Below are 27,803 nucleotides of genomic sequence, written 5' to 3'. Positions count from 1 at the left end.
GTGAGTAAAAATAGTAGTATAACAACAAATCTGAGGGATTGAAGAATATCTTAAACAACAACCAAATGTACTATTCTTCCAAGCAATGCACCATCACTTGGTTCATCCTAGCTAATCATGATTGTTCTCTACATCCTGTACTCTTCCAATTTTCTTCTCTTAACCGAGGTCAAGAAGGATTGTTCTACCACCTCCATTCGTTTAGATGGCGCCACCGAAGAACAACTTGAAATGAGTGGTAATAATATATCATTCTCACCTACAAAAACCATTGAAAGAACAGACGTTGTTGAAGAAGATGATGGCAAAAAAATTAGAGAAAATAAGGGCAAGGATCAAGAAGAAGAAAAGAAGAAGAAGAAGAAGGCGAATTATGTTATGAGCATAAACCAAAAACAGGCACAGAAAAGCACTAGCATTCGAGGTTTAGGCTACCTCCTGAAGCAAGAAGGAAAGAAGAGAGTATTTTATTAATCTTGTCTGCCTTATTACAATGACTATTAACTATTTATAGGCAACAATTGAGGTGCTATGACACTCAATTCTCCCAATAACAAAATTCTAGCATGATTCTACCCAAATAACAAAATGGAAGGGTAAAGGGAACAAAGGGAATAATTGAAAGTGATGACAAACAATATTTCTGGTACAATCACTATCCTCATGCCACTTCAGCACTCTTGCCTCTTCTTCCTGTAAGTCCTTCTTCCTAACAAATTACCCCTTGATCATTTATCTCAAAGATATGACACGAAGCTCCAACACATTGCTTTTGGGATAGCCGCTTCATCAAAATTGTGGGACATAAGTAAAGAATACATAAAGTTTTGGTGGAAACCTAATCAGACAAGAGGGGTGGTGTGGTTAGATAGCAATTTTTTGTGAGGACTCATGCAAATGAAGGGTTACCAAAGATTCAAATTTCCGGGGACACCACTAAATTTAAATACACAAATAGACAAGGGCAAAGATTTGCTTTGAGGATTTCAAGGGTGGTAACATAGACATTGAAGCTTGGTATGGAGGAAGTGAGATGGTTCATGATGGGAGATGATGACACAATATTTATTGTGGATAATCTTGTTAGAATTCTTTCTAAGTATGATCACACTCAATTTTATTTTTTCGGGAGCTCATCTAAGAGTGTTAGGATCAACAATATACAAGAGGAAACTAAGGAACAAACTAAGGAGCAGGAAGCAGATGCAGAGCAACAAGGGGGTGCAGAAAAGGAAGAAGGACAAAGGCCAAAGAGGGAAATTCACAAACCCCCGTACCTTAGAGACTTCGTCAGTAAGTAGTGGAGCAGGAATTGAGTTGGCGTGGTGCCCTGCATGGTAGTGGCGCTATTAAAATCTCTTTGTCTGCTAACCATTAGGACCTTCCCTTGCTTTTTTTGCAGTTTCTCGATCATTCCTCCAAGGCATATGCCATTAGACCATTAGGATAATTGTTAGAGGATAGCATCATGAAAAACTCTATAAATACTAGCAATGTAATCACAATGGTCAAGCAATAATACAATACTCTTTCCTTACCTTTATTCTGAAGGTGCCTAGACCTTGAATACTAGGCTCTTTCTCAGTTCTTAACATTCTGGTGCTTTCATTCCTCCTCTCTAATGGAGGACTCTCGCTCCAAATCCACCTTAGAACGTCTTGAGGAAGCCATTGCAAAGCTTGCCTCTAGCCAGCTGAATGTTGCCGAGAGGATCGAAGAACTCCTCCTACATGTAGCCAACCTTGAGCATGCATCTAACCCTTCAGCCTCACCATCTTCTTCCTCGCCCAACCCCGCACCAAACACAACCCATAACCCACCAAAAATGAAACTCAATGTTCCAAAATTTAATGGCACCGACCCCTCTAGGTGGGTGTTCAAAACCACCCAATTTTTTGCCTATCACTCTACGCTGAAACCAAAGCGCCTTACCATCGCCTCCTTCGCTATGGAAGGCCCCGCTCTTACGTGGTTCTAGTGGATGACCCGCAACCACCAGCTCCCGACGTGGGTGGCGTTTTTGCAGGCCATTGAGACGCGCTTCGCCCACTCCCCATACGAGGACCCAACAGGAATCCTCTTCAAACTCACACAACGGGGCTCGGTTAGCGATTACCTGCATCAGTTTGAAGCTCTAGCAAACAGAATTGTTAGCCTTCCCCTCTCGACCCTTTTAAGCTGCTTTGTCTTCGGCTTGGAACCCGGCATCCGTCGTGAGGTCCAGGTGCTCCAGCCACTTACCCTGGTACAGGCCGCGGGATTGGCTCGCCTCCATGAGGAAAAACTTGCTGATCAACACCGCCCCTCCCCGAGCCCCGCCGTACTCAACCCAACACCATTTTCCTCACAATCCCTTCAGCTGTCGGCCCCAACACACTCTCCTTCTCCCCCATTACTACCATCACCCCCTAAACCCCCCTTACCCTTGAAGCAATTGACACCCGCCAAAATGGCTCACCGGTAGGAGCATCGTCTCTGCTTCAACTGCGACAAGAAGTACACCCATGGGCACCGATGTGCCTCTCGCTTCTATCTTCTCATTGCAGATGAAGAAAAGCTGGATGCCGACACAGACCCTAATTTATTTAGCAATGACCCAAGTCCTAAAAACCCAGATCCCTCAGACCCGCCCCAAGCCTAAATCAGCTTTTGTGCGCTATCAGGCCACTCAGCTCCAGAAACCTTGCGCCTCTTGGGCCTCATTGCAAACCATCCCGTTGTCATCCTCATTGACGGTGGGAGCACACACAATTTTATGCAGGCGAGGCTCCTCCGGCACCTGAACTTGACCACTAAACCCACCCCAGCCCTGCGTGTCCTTGTTGGGATCGATAACAAGCTCGAATGCCACCATGTGTGCCCTGACACCACCATCCAAATTCAAGGCCACACCTTCACCACTGCTTTACACGTTCTGCCCATCAGTGGCGTCGACGTGGTGCTCGGCGTATAGTGGCTGAAGTCCCTTGGTCCAGTTTTGACGGACAACAATTCACTAACCATGAAGTTCATCCATGGTGGTTCGATCATTCAGCTCAAAGGTGATACGACTCAGCACCTGGAGGCAATCTCTCCTCCACAACTTTGATGACTGGTCCAGACCAATGCCGCTAGTGCCTTCTTCCACATACAACTCTTCCTTACACCCATTTCCCCAACCCCCATTCACCCAGACATCTCTACCCTGCTCACCGACTTTGCAACCTTATTTCAACAACCCAACACCCTCCCTCCTACACGCCCCACCAACCACACAATCCTTCTTGAACCTCACTCTACCCCGGTCAATGTCTGCCTATATCACTACCCTTATTTTCAAAAGCATGAAATTGAGATCCAAGTTGCCCAAATGCTTCAATCCGGCATAATCCGCCCTAATACAAGCCCATTTTCCTCCTCAGTGCTCTTGGTCAAGAAGAGAGACGGCTCTTGGTGATTTTGTATTGATTATCGGGCCTTGAATGCCCTAACAATCAAGGATCGCTTCCCTATACCGACAATTAACGAGCTCCTCGACAAGCTCGGCGGTGCCAGCTGGTTCTCCAAGCTCGACCTTATGCAAGGCTATCAACAGATTCTAATGGCCGAACCTGACATTGCAAAAACTGCCTTTAGAACCCATCACGGCCACTACGAATTCCTCGTAATGTCGTTTGGGCTATGCAATGCCCCATATACCTTCCATGCCACGATGAATACCACATTTGGACCTTATCTGCGTAAATTTGTTATCATCTTCTTTGATGATATACTAATTTATAGTAAAACATTCGCAGAGCACTTGGACCACCTTCGTCGGGCCTTTGAAGTCCTGAGCCTACATCAATTTTTTCTGAAGCTTTCAAAATGCTCTTTTGCAACCTCTCAGGTGGAATACCTCGGCCATATCGTGTCTTGCCAGGGCGTGGCACTTGTGCCGGCAAAACTCGAAGCTATTCAAAATTGGCCTGTTCCCACCTCCACTTGGGCTCTTGGCAGCTTCCTCGGGTTGTCCGGATTCTACGGGCGATTCATACAGGGCTATTCCTCTATCACCGCTCCTTTTACAACCCTCTTAGCTAATGACTCTTTCCAGTGGACCGACAAGGTTGATAAAGCTTTCCTCCACCTCAAGCAGGCCCTATGCCAGGCCTCGGTCCTCAGCTTGCCTGACTTCTCCATTCCATTTTGTGTGGAAACAGATGCCTCAAGCGTGGGAATGGGTGTCGTTCTATCCCAGAAGAACCACCCAATAGCTTTCTTCAACAAACCGTTTTGCTTGAAGCTCCTTCGCGGCTCCACCTATGTCCGGGAGCTCGCCGCCATTATCACCACCGTTAAAAAATGGAGGCAATACCTATTAGGCACTCCCTTCATCATCCTCACAGACCACCAAAGCCTCAAGGAATTAATGAGTCAGATCATTCAAACACTGGAGCAACAACGATTCTTGGCTTGACTTCTCGGCTACGATTATACCATCCAATATCGTGCCGAAAAGTCCAATGCAGCGGCAGACGCCCTCTCTCGTCGGACCGAGGCTCCCTCGAGCCAATTTCTTCTTCTTCTAACCATCCCAAACTCACTTTTTTTGCAGGAATTGAAACAGGAGCTCCTCAGCAACCCTTCATTCTTGGACCTTCGCCGCCGAATACAAGACGACCCCTCTCACTACCATGACTACTCCCTGCGTGATGAATTCATATTACAGAAGGGTCGTATTTGGCTACCTAGGGATCTCCAGGCCATATCCACGATCCTCAATGAATTCCACAACACTCCTACAGGGGGCCACATAGGTATTGCTAAGACCCTGGCACATGTTGGTGAACATTTCGTCCGGTCCTCTATGAAACAAGATGTCTACTTGTTCATTTCCACCTGCCTCGTGTGCCAACAGACTAAGATCGACCATCGTAGGAGCCCAGGCCTCCTCTGCCCCCTACCTATTCCGGCAAGACCTTGGGAGGACCTCTCCCTAGACTTCATCATAGGCCTTCCTTCGTCCCAGGGCCACACAGCAGTGCTGGTCGTGGTGGACCGCTTTTCCAAAGGAATTCATCTTGGCCTGCTCCCGACACATTACACTGCTTCTATCGTGGCTAAGTTATTCATGGAAACCATCGGCAAAATACACGGCATGCCCAGAAGCCTCGTCTCTGATCGCGATCTCCTCTTCATCAGCAAATTTTGGCAGGAATTGTTCAAACTCAATGGCACCACGCTCAAGATGAGCACTGCCTACCACCCTCAGACAGATGGCCAGACTGAGGTGATGAATCACGTAATCAAATAGTACCTTCGCGCCTTCGTCCATCAGAAACAAACAACATGGGGGCGCTACTTAATGTGGGCGGAATGGTCGTATAATACATTCATTCACTCTGCTACGGGTATGTCACCATACGAAATAACCTTTGGCAAGAAACCACCTTCTATTCCCCTTTGCCTCATCGGAGACTCGAATGTGGCGGCGGTTGACGAATGGTTAACCAAATGTGATGCCCTGTTCTCGATTTTAACTAAGAAACTCTCGAAGGCACAACAACGAATGAAGGCAAACGCGGATAACCATCAACGAGATGTCCAATTCGAAGTCAGAGATCAGGCAAAGGTGATAACCCATGGTGGTTCGATCATTCAGCTCAAAGGTGATACATCTCAACACCTAGAGGCAATGTCTCCTCCACAACTCTAACGACTGGTCCAGACCAATGCCGCTAGTGCCTTCTTCCACATACAGCTCTTCCCTACCCTAACCCCATTCACCCAGACATCTCCGCCCTGCTTATCGACTTTGCAACCTTATTTCAAAAACCCAACACCCTCCCTCCTACACGCCCCACCAACCACACAATCCTTCTTGAACCTCACTCTACCCCGGTCAACGTCTGCCCATACCGCTACCCTTATTTTCAAAAGCATGAAATTGAGACCCAAGTTGCCCAAATGCTTCAATCCGGCATAATCCACCCCAGTACGAGCCCATTTTCCTCCCCAGTGCTCTTGGTCAAGAAGAGAGACGGCTTTTGGCGATTTTGTGTTGATTATCGGGCCTTGAATGCCCTAACAATCAAGGATCGCTTCCCTATATCAGGCCTTGAAGTTTGATTATAACCTTGAGGACGAGGTTATTTTGGAAGCGCTTAGGGATTTTAGGATCAGCAATATAGAAGAGGAAACTAAGGAACAAACTAAGGAGCAGGAAGCATATGTAGAGCAACAAAGGGGTGCAGAAAAGGAGAAGGACAAAGGCCAAAGAGGGAAATTCACAAACCCCCGTACCTTAGAGACTTCGTCAGTAAGTAGTGGAGCAGGAATTGAGTTGGCGTGGTGCCCTGCATGGTAGTGGCGCTACTGAAATCGCTTTGTCTACTAACCATTAGGACCCTCCCTTGCTTTTTTTGCAGTTTCACGATCATTCCTCCAAGGCATATGCCATCAGACCATTAGGATAATTGTTAGAGGATAGCAGCATGAAAAAATCTATGAATACTAGCAATGTAATCACAATGGTCAAGCAATAATACAGTACTCTTTCCTTACCTTTATTTTGGAGGTGCCTAGACCTTGAATACTAGGCTCTTTCTCGATTCTTAACAGAGAGCCACGTTCAAAACATTCATTTCTCCTATGTTATGGCATATGGTGGAGGAGGATTTGCTATAAGCTATCCATTAGCTAAGGAGCTCGCGAAAATGTAGGATCGTTGCATTCAACGCTATCCTACTTTATATGGAAGTGATGATAGAATGCAAGCTTGCATGGCTGAGCTAGCAGTTCCATTAACTATAAGGAACCTGGGTTTCACCAGGTAATTAATTAATTATTAACTTAAAAATGTTTTTGATATCTATAAATTTATGTTTTATTAGTTTTGGTCCTGTAATTTTTTTTATTTATTTAACTTTAGTCTCTTTAATATTTTTTTTATTTTTAGTTTCCATGAGTTTGCATTTAAAGGAATTAAAATTAAAAAAACATAAATTTAAAACTAAAAAATGAACAAAATATAGGGAAAAAAATTAAAAAAACGTAAATTTACATGCATTAAAAATTTTAAAAAAAACTTATGAAGACCTAAATTAAAAAAATATAATTATTATAATCAAAAATATATTTAAGGGTTAATTATTTAATACCAGTGCATGTCAAGTGATGTGTCATCATTTTCTCCTATTTCTTAACCCTTTTTGTCAACATTTTAATTACTGATTAGCCTTAATTGTCAAATTAATTATGCAGTTTTATCATTTGGGCCTACTAGACTAATTTGGTGTTTTTAATTTAATTTCAAGAGAATTATAAACAATTGAGCTTGAATCCGAAATTGGGCTTGCACTTGGAGAGAGCGGACAATTTTATTCTACCAAATCTTATCTTATCCAGATTTTATCTAATCTAGATATTATTTCATCTAGATTTTATCTTATCTTATCTAGATTTTATTTTGTCAAATCTTATCTTATCTTGTCCAGATTTTATTTTATTAATGGGCTTGGACTTAAAACAGATTTGTAAGCTTTGGGGCTGAGAACCTATATAACAGCACCAAGGTTTTAGTTTAGTTTTCTTTTCGTTTTGGGGAGAAAGAATAATTTTAGGTTTTGCAATTCCAATTTTTACTATTCACGTAGCAATAAAATTTTGTTTTCTGCTTCAATCTGCAATTTCGTTTTCTACTGATTAATGGAAGGCTAAGTCTCCAGCGTTGTTTTCTCTTGAGGATCAAACACAACTCTCTTTTAGGTTTTATTATTACTATTGAATTCTGATCAGTTTTTCCTCTTCACCAATTACTTTGTATTTGTTGCTATTAATCCATGCATGCTTAGTGCTTGATTAATTGTTTATGCGCTTAATTTACGTTCATGCTTAATGATCAGTTTTGTTCATGATTAATTGGTGTATGTGTTGCTTAATCACATAATGACGTCCTTATGTTAAATTTTGCTTAGTAATTTAATTTAGGGTTGGATTAAGTGGTTGAATTGATAAAGGATAAATTTTCGTAACCTAGGATAAGAGACTTGCTTGCGAATCAAGGGGAAACAACGTGTTTTAATTCTGATATTTTCTAAGTAAATTTGTTCGCTATTTAATTTACACAAACAAACAACCCCCCCTCCCCAATTCGTTACTGTTTAATTATTATCTGTTATGAACGTTTGTTTGACCATTGCTCGTTGGGAGACGACCTAGGATCACTTCCTAGATACTGTATTTTTAATGTTTATTTGATTCGGGTACAACCTCGATCAAATTTGGCGCCGTTGCCGGGGAGCAGCGGGCCAAAGGTTCATAATAGTGTTTAGTTATCTTATTTTGTGTTGCATTCTGTTTTGCATTTCAGTTGCATTCCATGTTTAGCGATTGTTTTTAGTGACTGATTCAGCTTTGTGTTTTGTTGTGAACAGTGCTGAACAGTGATTAGCGACTGATTTTGCAATTTAATTAGCGATTTTTGTTTTGATAGTTAGAGTTGTTATTTTTGGCTGATTTTTTTGTGTGGTAGCTTCTTTTGATCCATATTTTTTGTGAAAAATATCAGGAGCACTTGGTGTGGTAGTATTTGAGAGAGACAAAGATTTTGGGAACTTGTTTTTAGCAAAACTTAAAATGGCCATAACTTTTGCTCCGGGTATCAGAACGACTATTATTATATATGCATTTGGGGTAGAAAAAAATTTCCCATATTGTGACAATTGGCTGGGGTCTCCCAAACTCCAAAAATTAGCTGTTTTCTAAGTTTTTATTTTTTTTTATTTTTCAAGTATTATTGTCCTATTTTTCTAAACTTTGCTTAGGTAGTTTTCATAGTTATACTTTAAATTTTTGTTTGAAAATTTTGTGCTATCTTTTAATGACTTTAGGGTGTTCCTCACAAAATTTCAGCTCATTTTGATATCGTTTGAGTATAGCTGTAGTTTTACCCCCTTGTTAGGTGCTTGTTGAGAAACACATTATTTGCTGCATATAGTGCATGACTAGGGGCAATCCTGTTGATTTACAACCCTTTGATCCTAAAATAGATAGAAAATTTCATAGATTAGTTAGGCATAGTGTGCATCTTGTTCATTCTGTGCATTTTGAGCATTCTGAGCATTCTGTTGAGGGTGATTCTGAATATTCTGATTTTGAGCATTTCACTACTAATTTTCATACTAAGAACATGGTTCAACCTCCACCTCGTGAGAGGACTCTTAGGGAGATGGTTGCACCTGATTTTACTTATGAAAGCTTGTGCATTCAATATCCTGATGAGGGTGTTCCATATGTTCTCAAGACTGGACTAATACATTTGCTGCCCAAGTTTCATGGTCTTGCAGGTGAAGATCCTCATAAGCATCTTAAGGAGTTCCATATTTTTTGTTACACCATGAAGCCCCCTGATGTCCAGGAAGATCATATCTTTCTAAAGGCTTTTCCTTATTCTTTGGAGGGAGTGGCAAAACATAGGTTGTACTACCTTGCTCCCAGGTCCATTTTCAGTTGGGATGACCTTAAGAGGGTGTTCTTGGAGAAATTCTTCCCTGCATCTAGGAGCACTGCCATCAGAAAAGACATTTCAGGCATCAGGCAACTTAGTGGAGAAAGCTTGTATGAGTACTTTGAAAGATTCAAGAAATTGTGTGCAAGTTGTCCTCACCACCAGATTTCTGAGCAACTCCTTCTTCAATATTTCTATGAGGGACTTAGCAACATGGAGAGGAGTATGATTGATGCTGTCAGTGGTGGAGCTCTTGGTGATATGACCCCTACTGAGGCTAGAAATTTGATTGAGAAGATGGCTTCTAACTCCCAACAATTCAGTGCAAGAAATAATGCTATTGTTCTTAGAGGAGTCCATGAGGTGGCCGCGAATTCATCTTCATCTACTGGAAATAAAAATCTTGAAGGAAAACTTGATGCCTTGGTCAACCTGGTAACTCAGCTTGCCATGAATCAGAAATCTACACCTATTGCAAGAGTCTGTGGTCTATGTTCTTCTGCAAATCACTATACAGATCTTTGTCCTTCTTTGCAGCAATCTGGAGTCAATGAGCAACATGAAGCTTATACTACAAACATTTATAATAGACCTCCTCAACAACAAAACCAACAACAATAGAATAATTATGACCTTTCAAGCAATAGATACAATCCAGGTTGGAGGAATCATCCAAATCTGAGATGGACATGCCCTCCACAACAACAACAGTTTGTCCCTCCCTTTCAGAATGCTACTGGTCCAAGCAAGCCATATGTTCCTCCTCCAATACAGCAGCAGTCACAACAAAGACAATAAGCAACTGAGGCTCCTCCTCAACCTTCCTTAGAAGAGTTAGTGAGGCAAATGACCATCCAGAATATGCAATTTTAGTAAGAGACAAGAGCCTCCATTCAGAGTCTAACAAATCAGATGGGCAGATGGCTACTCAGTTGAACCAAGCTCAGTCCCAAAATTCTGACAAATTGCCTTCACAAATTGTGCAAAATCCAAAAAATGTGAGTGCCATCACCTTGAGGTCTGGCAACCAAATTCAAGTGCCTCCACCAGTAGTAGCACCTGCACCTGAACCTGGCAAGCTTCATTCTACACCTGAAAAAGAGGATGAGATAGTTGCACAAAGGAGAAAGCTTCCTAACAAAAATTTTCATGCAGGTGGACCTTCTTCTAGTAATTTTGACTTACCGCAGCCTCATATCCCTCTTCCATTCCCACCTAGAGCAATTCCAAACAAAAAAATGGAAGAAGCGGAAAAGGAGATCTAGGAGACCTTTAGGAAAGTAGAGGTGAACATACCTCTCCTAGATGCCATCAAGCAAATTCCAAGATATGCCAAGTTTCTAAAGGATTTGTGCACCCACAAAAGGAAGCTCAAAGGCAATGAAAGGATTAGCATGGGCAAAAATGTGTCAGCATTGATAGGTAAATCTGTTCCTCACATTCCTGAGAAATGTAAGGACCCAGGTACTTTCTGTAAACCTTGCATTATTGGGAACAGTAAGTTTAAGAATGTCATGCTAGATCTAGGAGCATCAGTTAGTGTCATTCCTCTGTCCATTTTCAATTCTTTATCTCTTGGACCTTTGCAATCTATAGATGTGGTGATTCATTTGGAAAATAGAAGAGTTGCTTACCCCACAGGTTTCATAGAGGATGTGTTGGTTCAGGTTGGTGAACTTATTTTTCCTGTTTATTTTTATATTCTTAATATGGAAGAGGGATTTTCCCATGGTTCAGTTCCAATTATTTTAGGCAGGCCATTTATGAAAACAACCCGAACCAAGATAGATGTTTATGTTGGCACATTGTCTATGGAATTTGGTGATATTGTTGTTCATTTTAACATTCTTGATGCCATGAAACATCCATCTGAGGATCATTCTGTTTTTCGTGCTGAGATAATTGATCAGATCGTTTATGATTATATGTTTGATTTTGATTATGTTCTTCATGGTAGGAAACATCCATTTTTATCTGATATGCATACTTGTCATTCCTTATGCATTGAATCTGAATCTGAGTTTGAATTTGATCCTGTGTCTGACTTTTATGTTGAGAGTGAATTTGAATTTAAGTTTGGTGTTGTACCTCTTGATGTCAATTTTTTTAGAGTCAGAATGCAATAATCATGTTGCAGGAAATACATATACTTCTGACTTGCTTTATGAGGTACAGGCGGAGGAACCTTCTTCTTCTCCTACCCTAGTTCCTCCCACTGTTCAGCCACCACCCACACCAGAGTTGAAGCCCTTACCAGCAACCCTCAAATATGCTTACTTGGAGGACAAGGAAAAATTTCCAATGATCATCTCTGCCTTCCTTGCTACTAAGCAAGAGGAGAAGTTGTTGCTAGTTCTCAAGAAGCACAAGAAAGCCATTGGATGGACTTTAGCAGACATTCTTGGTATTAGCCTATCTACCTGCATGCATAGGATACTTTCAGAGGATGGAGCTAAGCCAGTAAGGCAGCCACAACGGCGACTCAACCCCATCATTCTAGATGTGGTGAAAAAGGAAGTGACCAAGCTCTTACAAGTTGAAATCATCTACCCCATTTCTGAAATCCAATGGGTGAGTCCAGTCCAAGTGGTTCCTAAGAAGACAGACCTCACAATGATCAAGAATGAAAAGGATGAGCTTATCCCCACAAGAGTGTAGAACAGCTGGCGAGTCTGCATTGATTATAGGAAGCTAAACTAGGTAACCAGAAAAAATCATTTCCCCCTGCCATTCATTGATCAAATTCTTGAGCGCTTGACAGGTAAATCTCATTACTGTTTTCTTGATGGTTTTTTTGGTTATTTACAAATTCATATTGCTCCTGAGGATCAAGAAAAGACCACATTCACCTGTCCCTTTGACACTTTTGCCTATAGGAGGATGCCCTTTGGCCTATGCAATGTCCCTGGTACCTTCCAGCGGTGTATGCTTAGCATTTTCAATGCTTTTTTAGAGACTTGCATAGAGGTGTTTATGGATGATTTTACTGTTTATGGATCCTCTTTTGATGCATGTTTGGATAGTTTGGATAGAGTTCTTAATAGATGCATTGAAACTAACCTTGTGCTGAATTTTGAAAAATGTCACTTCATGGTAGAACATGGTATAGTTTTAGGGCATATCATTTCCAGTAGGGGCATAGAGGTAGACCATGCAAAAATAGATGTTATTTCACAATTGCCTTACCCCTCTTGCGTGCAATAGGCGCTTTATCAAGGATTTTAGCAAAGTGGCCCTTCCACTATCCAATCTGCTGCAAAAGGAGGTGGAGTTTGATTTTGATGACCGGTGCAAAGAGGCTTTCGATTGCCTCAAGTGTGCGGTGACTACCACCCTTATCATTCAGGCACCTGATTGGACAGCCCCATTTGAGCTAATGCGCGATGCATCCAATTACTCATTGGAGGTTTTCCTTGCTCAAAAGATTGATAAGCTGCCTCGAGTGATCTACTACGCTTCCAGAACTTTGGATGCTGCTCAAGCAAATTACACTACCACAGAGAAGGAGCTATTAGCGATAGTTTTTGCTCTTGAAAAATTTCGTTCATATTTGCTTGGTACTCGTGTTATTTTTTATACTGACCATGCAACTCTAAAGTACCTATTGAAGAAGGCTGAATCAAAGCCTAGATTAATCAGATGGATGCTTTGGCTCCAAGAGTTTGATTTAGAGATCCGTGATCGGAGTGGTGCGCAGAACCTCGTGGCTGACCATCTGAGTAGGATTGAGCGTGTGTCTGAGGACTCACCCATTCGGGATGATTTTCCGGATTACCATTTGTACACTCTGTATAGTATTTCTGATTCCTTCCCCATTCCCTGGTTTGCTAATATTGTGAATTATTTGGTTGATTCTATTTTTCCTCCCTTAGCATCTAAAGCTCAAAATGATAAAATTAAGAGCGATGCTAAGCATTATATTTGGGATGACCCCTATTTGTGGAAGTTGTGCAGTGACCAGGTTATTAGGAGATGCATTCCAGCTCGGTCCTGCAATTTTGTCATTCTTCCACACCAGGTGGCCATCTTGGCATACAGAGGACAGCTCGCAAGGTGCTTGACTGCGGTTTGTACTGGCCCACCATCTTCAAGGATGCGTGGAGAATCTGTAGCACTTGTGAGCCTTGTCAGAGAGCAGGCAGCTCACCTTTATGGAGACAGAAAATGCCTCAACAACCTATGTTATTCTGTGAGGTGTTTGATGTCTGGGGTATAGATTTTATGGGGTCTTTCCCTGTCTCTTTTGGTTTTGTTTATATTCTCCTTGCTGTTGATTATGTTTCAAAATGGGTGGAAGCCAAACCCACCAGAACTAACGACGCTAAGGTTGTTGTGGATTTTGTTAGATCTAATCTGTTTTGTAGGCTTGGAGTCCCTAGAGCCATCATTAGTGATCAAGACACCCATTTTTGTAACAGATCCATGTATGCCTTGCTCAAAAAGTATGGGGCCGTGCACAAAATTTCCACACCTTACCACCCCCAAACTAATGGGCAGGCTGAGATTTTAAACAGGGAGATAAAAAGGATCTTAGAGAAGATTGTGCAGCCGAATAGAAAGGATTAGAGCACCATGCTAGATGATGCTCTTTGGGCGCATACGACTACTTACAAAGCACCCATAGGAATGTCTCCTTATCGGGTTGTCTTTGGCAAGGCATGTCATCTTCTTGTAGAGATAGAGCACAAAGTCTATTGGGCTGTAAAGACCTGCAACTTCTCTATTGATCAGGCTGGAGAGGAAAGGAAGTTGCAACTAAGTGAACTAGATGAGATCCGGTTAGAAGCCTATGAGAATTCCAAATTCTACAAGGAGAAGACCAAGAAGTTCCATGATAGCTAAAAAGGACTTCGTAGTTGGACAGAAAGTTTTATTGTATAACTCTAGGCTCGGACTCATGAGTGGTAAGTTGAGGTCAAAGTGGATTGGTCCTTTTGTGGTGACTAATGTTTTTCCTTATGGTACAGTTGAGATCAAAAGTGAATCCACAGATAAGAGCTTCAAGGTCAATGACTTAGGGAGTAGTGGTGAATGAGACCTCCTTACTTCACCCTACTTCTCTTCCGCCATGACTTAGGGAGTTTTCTTTTTCTGTCTCCTTCTTTACTTTTATTGCATTTGTCCAAATTTATTGATTGTTTTGATTGCTCTTGATCTTATGATTGTGCTACATTGAGGACAATGTGTTGTTTAAGTGTGAGGGGGGGGGGGGGAGATTTCTGTTCTTTAATTTTGTTGGGTATTCTAGTTTAATTTTATTAGGTTTTTCTAGGTTAATTTTGTTATTTTGGTTTTATGTTTTGTGTACAACATTGCATGTTTCTCTTTGAATTTTGGGTTATGTACAGGTAATGGGTAATTGTTTTTGAAATAGGAGTTTCTTGGCATTTTGTGAATTGAAACCCTTGTTTTTCTCTACATGTCAAATTAGTTTTGAAAGTTTGAATTGAAAGTGATAGATTTACCCTTGGTGAGAATTTGAGCCATCATCATCTATTTTATTCGGTGTGTTTTGCCCCATTGATTGCTTGCACAATAGCCTTGGCTTGACTCTTGTTGATACTTCTTGCTTCACATGCATGTTGGGAGATGATTTAGGCATTTTGTTCTTATAAGCCTCTAGCCAAATGAGTCTACCTTGAATTAATTCCTTTGATAGCCTCTTTAAGCCTATGTTCCCCTTTCTTTGTTTTGAAGCTTATTACAAGCCTAAAGTGAAAAACCATGATTTCACCCTACTTTTAAGAAATTTTGGAGCTTTGGAATTGTTTTGGGAATAAGTGTGAGGGGGGTATGTTTCATTGGATGATATGTTTTTGTTGACCATGCTTGATGATGTATTTTGGCCATGCTTGATGTATATACATATATTGCCTAATTGTTGTTTTTTTTTTCAAATACCTTCAATTGCTACTGTTCACGTTCAAAAAAAAAACAAAAAACAAAAGCAAAACAAAAAAGAATGAAGTTGAATAAATAAGGTCTTGGTTTGAAGACTTGGATTGGTTGAGGACTTGGTTGATTTTGTTTTGGGTTTACTTTTTAAAGCTTAATTTGTAATTTTGATTTTGGGGTTTATTACTTTTTCTTACTTCCCACTTATTCCCCATTGCTCCTCTATTCCTTTGGGTTTTAGCTACTATCCCATACTTTCATCTACCTTGTCCTTGGCCCCATTACAACCTTAAAACACCTTTTGATCCTCATGTGCATGTGTTTGTGATGTGGTTGTCAATTTTAGAGTCTTGCCAAGTTTATGTGGTATTTGTTTTCATGGGTGCTCTGAGAGTAAACAGTAGCCTAGACACTTGAGAGATCAAGTGCATATCTTGTGAGGCTTTATCACTTTTCATTCTTGAGCTGATTGACTACCTTGTCATGTTTGAGATGCTTGGATGATTTTCATGATGACCTTGATTCTTTAACTCTTTACGTGTTGCATGTTACCCATTCTTTTCATTCCTTGAGATTCATTGAGAAATTTGTAATTGTTTGTATCTGTTTGTTTCTCTTTAATGTCTCTGGATTTGTCTCTTGCTTTGTTTTTTTTATTTTGCCCAGGAGTGCAAAAGGCTAAGTGTGAGGGGATTTGATGTGTCATCATTTTCTCCTATTTCTTAACCCTTTTTGTCACCATTTTAATTACTGATTAGCCTTAATTGTCAAATTAATTATGCAGTTTTATCATTTGGGCCTACTGGACTAATTTTGTGTTTTTAATTTAATTTCAAGAGAATTATAAGCAATTGGGCTTGAATCCGGAATTGGGCTTGGATTTGAAGAGAGCAGACAATTTTATTCTACCAAATCTTATCTTATCAAGATTTTATCTAATCTAGATATTATTTCATCTAGATTTTATCTTGTCTTATCTTATCTAGATTTTATTTTATCAAATCTTATCTTATCTTGTCCAGATTTTATTTTATTAATGGGCTTGGACTTAAAACAAATTTGTAAGCTTTGGGGCTGAGAACCTATATAACAGCACCAAGGTTTTAGTTTAGTTTTCTTTTCATTTTGGGGAGAAAGAATAATTTTAGGTTTTGCAATTCCAGTTTTTACTATTCACGTAGCAATAAAAATTTGTTTTCTGCTTCAATCTGTAATTTCGTTTTCTACTGATTAATGGAAGGCTAAGTCTCCAACGTTGTTTTCTCTTGAGGATCAAACACAACTCTCTTTGAGGTTTTATTATTACTATTGAATTCTGATAAGTTTTTCCTCTTCACCAATTACTCTGTATCTGTTGCTATTAATCCATGCATGCTTAGTACTTGATTAATTGTTTTTGCACTTAATTTACGTTCATGCTTAATGAGAAGTTTCGTTCATGATTAATTGGTGTATGTGTTGCTTAATCACATAATGACGGCCTTATGTTAAATTTCGCTTAGTAATTTAATTTAGGGTTGGATTAAGTGGTTGAACTGATAAAGGATAAATTCTCGTAACCTAGGATAAGAGACTTGCTTGCGAATCAAGGGGAAACAACGTGTTTTAATTCTGATATTTTCTAATTAAATTTGCTCGCTGTTTAATTTACACAAACAAACAACCCCCCCCCCCAATTCATGACTGTTTAATTACTATCTGTTATGAACGTTTGGTTGATCATTGCTCGTTGGGAGACGACCTAGGATCACTTCCTAGATACTGCATTTTTAATGTTTATTTGATTCGGGTACGACCTCGATCATCAAGCAATAATATCATCATTAGAAGTACTTGGAGATTTGATTCTTTATTTCTTGAATAAATCTGAAATTTGCACGTATATATTTCTTCCTTGCTTGTGCAGTATGATGTGTATGGGGACCTTTTAGGCCTTATGGGTGCACATCCTGTGGCCCCTCTAGTGACATTGCACCACGTGTAGTGCAACCAATATTCCCAATGATGAATCGAGTACAATCCTTACAACAAATAATGAAATCTTCTAAGCAAGACTCAGGTAGCACAATGCAACAATCAATTTGCTATGACAACAAGAGATTTTGGACAATCTCTATTTCATGGAGCTACGTGGTTCAAGTTTTGAGGGGAGTTTTATCTCCTAGAGAGTTGGAGATGCCAACGCGAACCTTTCTAAATTGGTATAAAACAGCTGATTACACTGCATACTCATTCAACACAAGACCTGTGACAAATAAAAAAAACCCTTGTCAGAAAGCTTTGCTTTTCTATATGAACATGCAGAACACGATATGATTCTATTAAGTAGAAATTTATTGGTAGTTACTCTCGTTTCAAATCTAGACCTCCAGACTGCACATGGAAAATGGAGTCACCAGAGAAAATTAATTCCATTATAATGTGTTTGAATGGAGCAATTTAACAAGGGAATTTATTTTCTCAAGGAATTTAAAATGATTCATGATAAAATAGTTTGTTTGGATAAAGTATTTGAAAGGAGATTTTATTTTTGATATTTTTATGAATAATTTTGATTGACTAAAATAGTGGGATTTCAAATTCTCTCAAAACATATAAAATTTGAAATTCTTTTTTTGGAGATGCTCACTCTAACTCACGTTCTTGCTCGCGACTCTTTCTCGCTCAACACTCACAACTACGGGTGACCAAAATTTTTACGGTCGATATCAACATAAGTTGTTTTTCACTGACGTTGGCCGAGATTTTTTTGGTCAGAATTTTTTTGTATGATGTCAACCAAAGCTATTTTTTGTCGATATTAGCTAAGATTTTTTTTAGATGATGTTGGTTAGGGTTATTTTCTCACTGACATCAGTCATGGGAAATTTTTGCTAGCGTCGACCAAGGATTTTTTCGGTCGTTGTCATCCAGGTTTTTTCAGTTGATATTGACCAATGATTTTTTTTTTCTACTGGCATCGGTCATGACTAACGTTTGAGTAGATACTTGTTAGGGTTTTTCAACCGACATCGACTAGGTTTTTCCAGCCAACATCAGCCAAAACTATTTCTTAGCCAATATCAGCTAGGGTTATTTTTTAGCCGATGTTAGCTAGGGTGTTTTGGCTGATGTCAACTAGATTTTCTTAGCCAACGCCGGTTAGGATTTTTTTGCTGACATCGACTAGGGTTTTTTGGCTGACATCAACCTCAGCTATTTCTCAACCACATTAGCTAGGTTTTTTGGTTGATGTTGGCTAGGATTTTTTCTGCTAACACTAGCTAGGTATTTTTGACCGACATCGGGCATGACTATTTTTAGTCGACATCGACTAGGTTCTTACAGTCGACATCCACTAAATTTTTTCGGTTGACATCAGTCAGAGCTATTTTTTAGCCAACATCGGCCAAGATTATTTTATAGTCGATGTTGGGTAGGGTTTTTTGTCCGACATTGGTCAGGACTATTTTTTAGCCAACTTCGACTAGGGATTTTTCGGCCAATCTTGACCAATGATGTTTTTCAGCCGACATTGGGTAGGTTCTATTGGTCGACATCGACCAAGCTATTTTTTAGCCGATATTGGATAGATTTTTTTTGTCAACACTTACTAGGAATTTTTAGGCCGACGTTGACTAAAAATAGTCTTGGTCAATGTCGTTCGAAAAGACCCTAGCCATGTTGGCCAAACAAACTCTAGCCAACATTGGCTGAAAAATAGACTCAACCAACGTTAGCCAAAAAATAGCGCCGATTGACATCAGCTGACAAATATTCCCAGCATACTTTAACAAAAAAAACTATTTGATGTCGACCGAAAAATAGCCTTGGTTGATGTCGGTTTAAAAACATCACTGGTTGTGGTCAGACAAAACAACTCTAGTTAAAATTATCAATATTTTATATTTATAAATTATTAAAAATTGAAAATATTTTTTAATTAATATTTCAAAATTAGATTGTGTTTATTTTCTATAAAGTTTAATATTAAAATTTCTTCTATTTAAAATATAAAATTAAAATTTTGTATACGGAGAAAATTGAATTGTCCTATCCAAACAAAGAATTTAAAATGGAAGAAATTTGAATTAATTTATCCAAACAAAACATTTGAAGAATAAAGTAAATTAAAATCAAAGTAATTCAAATTTTAAGTATTTCAAATTCTTTGAGATTTTAAAATTCCTTATCCAAACAGAAGTTATAGTTTCAAAAATACCGGATCCTCTTTGTTGGCAAATGGTAAGAATGTTTTGAAACTCCCTATAATACATTTGTTTTTATCATAATCAACATCCTTAGATACTAGTTAAAAAATTAAAAGATTTTTTTTAAGATATGTAAAATTGAATTGTGCATGTGACTTTTTCTATGTTATCTTATAATCTTCATAATAAAAAAATCTTTTAATTTCTTAATTATTAATATTTTTATGACACTAATATGTAAGATACATACATTAATACCTAATAATGAGATATCAACATTGTTATTTTCATTCTACGTATTAAAAGGTGTACTTTACTAATTTATCAACATTGAAATGAATCCTCTTATTAATTGAATGTAAATTTGATTTTGCAGTCACCAAGGCGGGATTGTTGTAGAGTTTTACCATCACGAAAGAACTCATGTATATATGGGTGGTGGGCAAGTGTCAAAAGGGAGAAGTTAGAGCGTGTTTGAACGGAGAAATTTAAAATTCGGAGAAATTTAAAATTCTAAGAATTTTAAATACTTAAATTGAAATTTTTTTATTTTCAAAATTGTGTTTGGATAAAAAAAATAAAATTATGAGGATGAAAAAAATGAATGAAAAAAAAGAGAAGATATGGTTAGTGTGCTAGTTATACATGTTCATCTACGCTCACACCCGATCGATATTTCTCACCTTTTAGAAGAAAATTGAAATTTCAAATTTTTAGTTGTTTAAAATTCTGTTTTAAAATTCCAAAATTTTAAATTCTTCATAAAAAAAACATCCAAACAATAAATTCTAAATTACAGAAATTCAAATTCTCTGATAAATTATTTTTCTCAGTTAAAATTCTCTATTGAAACGCATCCTTAAGAATTGAGTCTTTAAGGTGAAATTGTGATTCCAAACTGGAATCATTATTTCTAGCTAGATATAAACTGAGCTATAGAGGCATCTTAGTTTTTTAAATAAAAAATATTAGTAATAGAATGTATTAAGAAGTATAAATTTATATAAATACTTGTTTTAAATTTATAATTTTATTATACATTAAAATTTAGTTTGGAGGTACTTGGATTACGCATTATTTAGATTCTGGGTTTGAATCATTTTACTTGAATTTGGTCCTTCCAACATTTTTTTTTTGAAAAAAATCACTATATGTAAATTTGCCTCTTATAAGTATGCAAGAAGGTGCCGATAATATAGCTATCTCAACAAATTAAACCTGTATGAACCTTATTTGGTTCTAGCCAATCCAATGTGTTCTATACTGTGAATAATATATTTTAAAAAGTCAAAATTTCTCCAATAATATCGAGATGCACTAAGAAAAAAAAATATCGTATTAGTCTTTTATCATTATTTTAATTGTAAAAACTCCTATATATGATAAAAAAAAAAAGGATTATTTTCAAACAGTGTAATACATGCGAACAAAATAGAACAAATTACACAGTGATTAGAAGTAAAAAAATAAGATTTGGAAATACATTATAATCAACATATTCATCTTCATGATAAAGGTCTAATACATTGATGATTAATAATTGAAATATATGCACTTGGCCCTTTATTAACTAAAATAAACTCATTTATTGCAATTTAAATGATAGAAATCTCATAGTTTCGTTTTGATAGAAAAATCTCATCATTTCTTATGATTTTGCAAATTTTAATTTTTTATGTGTCTTTCGTATGACTACACTTACAGTGTATGTTTGAAAGAATTTAGCTATTTTATTTTTCATCAAGTTGGAGACAATTTTCTTGTTAGTTTTGTATTCGTCTTATAGAATCAGTTTGAAACATTTTACTGATATTTTGAAAAGAAAAAAAAAAGCAATATGAAAGAATATGAAGAGTATGACATTCATTTAAATATAATTTTTTCCCCTATAATTTAATGTTCATTTCATTTTCATCCTTATAATTTTTTATTTTAATTCTTATAAAATATGCTTGTTTTATTTTTCTTTTATAAAACGTTTCAGATAATATTCTTTTTTACTGTTCAATTTATTTTTTATTGTTGAAAATGCTATCTAAATTTTTTTAAAATAAAAAATAAAACAAAGACATTTTATGAGAACTAAAATGAAAAAAATATAAGAATAAAAATAAAAAATACTAAATTAAAAAAATTATATTCAAATCAAATCTCAATGTTAGTAATTCAATAGGCATGAAAAAGAGGATAGATCAAAGACAATTGTCTATATGATGACAACAAACCCAAAGATTTTGTTTGATTTAACGAACTTGAACTTTAAGCCAAATCTAGGCAGGGGAGATGAAAGAATAAGTTCACGTAATGCGACATTGCTAACGTAAAAGAAGGGGAAATGAGTTTTTGTGGGTTTTTATTTCAACCGTTAATTAAACTTTGTACATAATGAGTGTTGGGATTTATTATTAGGACCTCTCCCTCCCTCCTATTAAAAGTGAAAAATGAGAGGATCCCAATCCAACTTATTATATTTGATACTATTATTAAAATAATATAAATATAATATATTACTTTTTTAATTTTTATTTTAATTAATACTAATTATAAATTATTAATTTTATTATATAAAAGATAATTTGTTTTGATAATTTTTAATTTTTTATACTTTGAAAAAAATGAGTGATCCATGGATTATTGATTTGTATGGTCCGGCAACCTGTCAAGGGCTAGTCGAACAAAATTTTAGTCTACTATTAAATTAGTTAACCCAATTCAACAATATCAAAATAGAGACTTAAATGTCTTTTTTTTATATTCTAATTTAATTATTATTTTATTTTTTCTAATTTAATTATTATTTTATTTTTTTGTAATATTTTTATTTTATTTTAATTGTTGTAAAATGTGTTTGTTTTATTTTTTTCTTTAAAATGCTTTGGATAATATTTTTAACAATAAAAAAGTGTTTAAAATAGTAAAAAAATATTATCTAAAATATTTTAAAGACAAAAAAATAAAATAAAAATATTTTATAAAAACAAAAAATTATAAGAACGAAAATAAAAAACATTAAATTACATAAACTAAAATATATTTAAGTAAAAAAAAATGTTGATCAGTGATGATCGACTTAATAAATCGAACTTCCGAGAATCAACATCGTAGGTTCCCGTCACGTTCCAGTTGGACAACCGCATTAAAAATGAAATGAATTATAAACATCACTTGTGAGTTGTTTTTATTGTTGTTGTTTTTACCATACTATTTGTATGAAATAATAGTTACTACTAGAAGATGATTAATCATTATTGAAATCATAAACAATAAAATAAGTATTTTTTAATAAAATTTATTTTATATTTAAAATTCAATTAAGATTCGAATTTTTAATTTTATATTTACCTTGGTAGTAGGAATTGTGACAATGACTTAGAAAAGAGAGTACAGAAAGACCACGCGTCCTCGATTTTGCCAAGGAGTGGATAAACGTTGAAGTGCCATAATCTTGAATCAATCCAACCACGGAATGGATAAACGTTGAAATGCAATGTAAAAAACAAGACAATCTCTAGCAGAATTATTTGGTGTGTTTGGTTTGTATTTTTATTTTTTAAAAATTATTTTTATTTTTAAAAGATTAGAATTTTGAAAATATATTTGATTTAATTTTTTAATTTTTATTTTTAAGAAATAAAAACATTAAAAATATATTTTTAAATGAAAATATATTTTTATATTTACTTAAAATTATATTCTTTGTCACTATATTTTTATTTTATTCAAAATAAGATTCTATTTTCAACTTAAAACAAAATTATATTGTTTCCGATTTTTGGTTTGTATAGAAAAATATTTCCACTGAAATAAAAATAAAATCCAACCAAACATATTTCCATTATCATTATTTATTTTCAATTAAAATAAAATCAAAAAATAATCAAACCACACAACCCTTTAATTTCTTGAATAAATTCAAGCACGGAGCATGTCTGAAAGCACCGGCCGATCTTTTAATGAGGCAATTGCTCACAATGAATTTTTTTTCATTGAATAAATATTTTTTACTTTCATAAAAAAATAAATCTTATTTTTATAAGATAATTTTTTAATAAGATGAATATAAATAATTATAAAAAATAAAATAAAAAATTAATTAATATTAATTTTACTTATTTTATCCTTTTAAATTTTATTATTTTTAATTTTTTATTACCATTTTTAACAAAACTTATATAATTTTGTCTGAAAAAAATATTATATTTTTTTTGTTTCCAATGAAAAAAAATTCTAAATCCGTAATTTTCTATAAGATATTGGGTTTTTCAAAGGAAGAGAATATTGAAAGGAAAAACTTAGTAATCCTCTTACTCCTAATTTAGCATTTACTATTACTTTAGTTCCTAATTTGACAAAAAAAAAATTGTTCTTGCAAGTTATGTAAACGTAATGTCAGCCACAAATTAATGGGGTGAAAGGAAGAGAAAAAGAAAGAAAATGAAAAATATGTTTAATTTACTAGAGAATAAGGAATTGATAATATAAAAATATTGTTTAGCATTTCATTTAAAAATGATTGAGGGATAGTGCAAAATAAATAATGATATACTGAACAACATATCTAAAAACTTGTAACTCATTAAATTTTGTATAACTTTTTGTCTAATGTCTAAAAAAGAAAATATAATCTATTCCTATTTTTTATTTTTCATCATCTCACACCTTTTTTCTTTTTCCATATATTTCTCTTTCTCTAATTCTTTCTTTCCAAACGTCCTACCTTGGTCTCTAGTGAGGGTCGCCTTGGCCGTCGACGTGGACACCTTGGCTACTAACGAGGATCGCATGGACTATTGTTGTTCCCTTTTTGGTTATTATTTATTCTTTTATTGTTAATTTATTTAAATGTTCACATCATCATTTTTCTCCTTCTCGTTATGTTTTTTTTTTCTTTTGGCTAACTTTGATGAGGTTGCGTTGCGCTGCCATGCTAGAGTCGCCATCACCGTGACCTTGTGGCGGCCTCACGCCACTAGGCCCTACTCCCGGTGGCGTTAGGGGCCGCGACTCCTCTGTGGAGATGCCTCTCCTTTATTGCACTATCAAGGTGTTACTAATACACCTAAGGTTTTATAGTAAAATTTACATTATTTTATCTAGTACAATAGCAAATCAAATAAGATGCAACACAAAATTACTTGTGATGTGTATTGACAACCAAACAACATACAATACAAAAAGTTGTCCTATGACTCAACTACTTGTCCATTGTTGTTTTATCTATCTTGTTTTCTTAACAAATCAAATGTACCCATATATAATAAATGATTTAATAGAAAAGAGAAAAATAAAAAAATAAGTAAAAATTGAATATCTATTTATATTTTGAATAATTTAAGATATTTATGATAAAAAATAATAAATATGTCATACATATTTATTATTCTATGATTAAAGTATAGTTAAAAAATCATTACACACCTTACATATATTATTGAGAAATACTAGCTAGCAACACTCTCCCTCCAACATACTATTATCACTTTTTTTTTTAAAAAAAAGGACTATTATCTCTTATTAGTTGAAGTTTATTGAAAAACATAAATTTTTGTAAATCACACATCTTATTTAATAGTTTTTTTTTCATATTTTATGATTTTTAATAAAATTTAGTTAATAAAAAATATATATTATCTTTGTTCCTTTTTAATTATTGGATCTTTGGAGAATTTTTGTCCTTATTTATTTGTTGCTTGTAAAGTTCAAGAACACATTAATTATTATCATATCAACTATACCTTCACTTGTTTCATAATCTTTAATTAATTTATTCATGCATTTATTGTAGAGTGGAAAAAAAGATAAAAATAAAAAAAATCATAACTATTTTATTAAAAAAAAATATTATATTTCTTGGTTTTTTCGTAATAACAACGGAAGAGTATTAAATGAAAGTAACGTTAATGATCTAGTGCTCCTCTATATTATTTATTCTCTCTAAAATTTCCCCACAGCATCATTATTTATCTTTCAGGCTGTTACCACGAACTCACGAAGCATGATGTATTATCATTTTCCCAAATTTCTTAAAAAAGGTCATTCTCCCAAATCGGACCCCTATGTTATATATATATGTAGTACTTAAAAGAAAAAAGCCTTCAATAATTACACTCATAAAGTGATGATATATACACATTTTATATATCTAACTTGCGGCTGTTACTTAAAAGAAAAAAGCCTTCAATAATCCCCCGTTGTTTCTTCTACGATAGACTGGAAAACCATCAGCATCTAAAAGAGTATGCGGCTGGAACATTTTAGGATAGAAACGACTACACTTGCCTTTTTTCATGCATGGAGATCCAGGATTCAGACTTCCACATGGACCATGAACCATATGTTTTTTTACTAATGAATACAGTTTTGGATCATCTTGCTGTGAAGGTATCTCTGCTGATATAATTTGATCAGTTTCATCTGAGGATGGGTATTTGTTATCAGGATGTAAAAAAAGCAACAAATGGATATGAGGTAGGCCTCGTTTTTGAAATTCTATTGTATACATATCTGTAATTTATTAGTAAGTCTGTTAATAGAAAATAATTAAAGTTATTAGATATGATTGTGTGATTAATATTGGCAGTGTAAAATAACAATGTCACACATAATATAAATTCAACAAAGTTAGAATCAACTTACATGCAATAACTTTGCCTAGCATGTGATTCTTTGTCAGGTCCATAAGCATTTGTTCATACTTTAGTTTGAAGACTCTGGAGATTATGTCTGGCCTATCTGCTGCTTTCAGATTCAACGGATTCTGCAATCTATGGATTTCAGGCCAGTTTGGATTGCAGGTTAAAGTAATAAACAGATTTGGGAAGCCCACATGGCTACATATGGCCATACCATCAAAATAAAGTTGATCCATATAGCGCGGACTGCCAACAAAAGTTGAAGGCAAAATGACTCTTTTACCTTTATTTAGGCCTCTCCTACTTCCATCATCCAATGACTGTTGTAAGCTACAAAACTTGTCACCTCGAGGTTTTTTTTGGTTGTTTCTGATGTAAGAAAGCCTTTCTGACTCAACCATAGTATAGCCATCAACAACAAATTGTTGGAATAGTCTCCTAGAATTCAACAAAGTCATAGATTCATTTGATCTACATTGTAGCCTATAAGAAAACCACTCCCTCATTGTAAGACGATTTCTTTTCCTTTTCTTACCATCTGATCGACTGTTATGTAGAATATCAGGTCTATATTCATCTTCCCCGTAAGGAAATAAGAGAGGGTATTGTAGAGCTAGATAGCTAGAATGTAATTCATGGATCCTTTGTAGTTGTCCATGCTGAGTTTCAATAATAGTATCTCTTTTTGAATTTGCATCAAAATCGCCTACTATTAGTGCTGCAACTTCAGGAACAGTAGGTACATTATATGTACGACCATCTTTCTCACGATTAGCAATCAGTTTCAACTTGATATTATTCACTTGAACATCTTGTAATCTATCTCTGGCCATCCTGAAAGTTTTTGCATGCACGTTGTATTCATCTAGCATCTCACTAAGTTGTGAAACAATGTGTTCTTGAATTTGATTATGTGAACTGCTGACCAAAATAAACAATTATATATATGATGATTGGAAGATTAGTAATTCAGAATAAACAATTGAATCTTGTTTAAATGTAAGATTGTTGATCAATGTTGTGCATTTATAATAATAATAATGAAAGACTAACTACCTTATTGCATTAATCCTATTCTGCACTTCATTTTCTGTGTCAAAGATATACAATTGTGCAAATTTTGGTTCTTTCCCAGGCATCGGTAACATACTACCTATTCTATGACATGGTTGACCTTGAATTCTTATTGTAGGAGGTCCTCTTGAATGATTAATTGATTTGTCAAACTTAATACCAGCAGAAGTAAAGGCAAACATCATGTTATATGTCCTTATGTTCTGTTGGTAATTTTTACTATCAGATGTACCATGATCATACAAAAGTTGGTAGAGATATTTAGGTGGATTCTGTAACAATGGAAGTTCAACCTTGCCATTTCCACAACATAAACTGAATCTTGGATTTGTAGTTCTTTTATCTTTTGAGACTCTTTCATCATATCACATATTTGCATTACAGTGACTACACTGCATAAGTTGATCACCAAGATCAGAATATCCTAAAATAATTTAATGATATATGGCAAAGTGAAGTTGGTCATTGAAAATGTTTTAGGAAAACATGTAAATTGAAACATGATAAACAAAAGCAGTTTTGTAGAGTGAAAGATATTCGACA

General features: G+C 35.8%; 1 pseudogene; it reads left to right on the top strand.

Annotated features, from left to right (window-relative positions):
• Nucleotides 1-65: 65 nt before the first annotated feature.
• On the top strand, nucleotides 66-20,046 carry LOC114368345 (annotated as a pseudogene).
• The last annotated feature ends 7,757 nt before the right edge of the window (nucleotides 20,047-27,803 follow it).

This window comes from Glycine soja, chromosome 9 (assembly GCF_004193775.1).
Source record: "Glycine soja cultivar W05 chromosome 9, ASM419377v2, whole genome shotgun sequence".
NCBI classification, from domain to species: Eukaryota; Viridiplantae; Streptophyta; class Magnoliopsida; order Fabales; family Fabaceae; genus Glycine; species Glycine soja.
The sequence above is the reverse complement of the archived record's forward strand: the minus strand, read 5'-3'. Positions and strand labels throughout refer to the sequence as shown.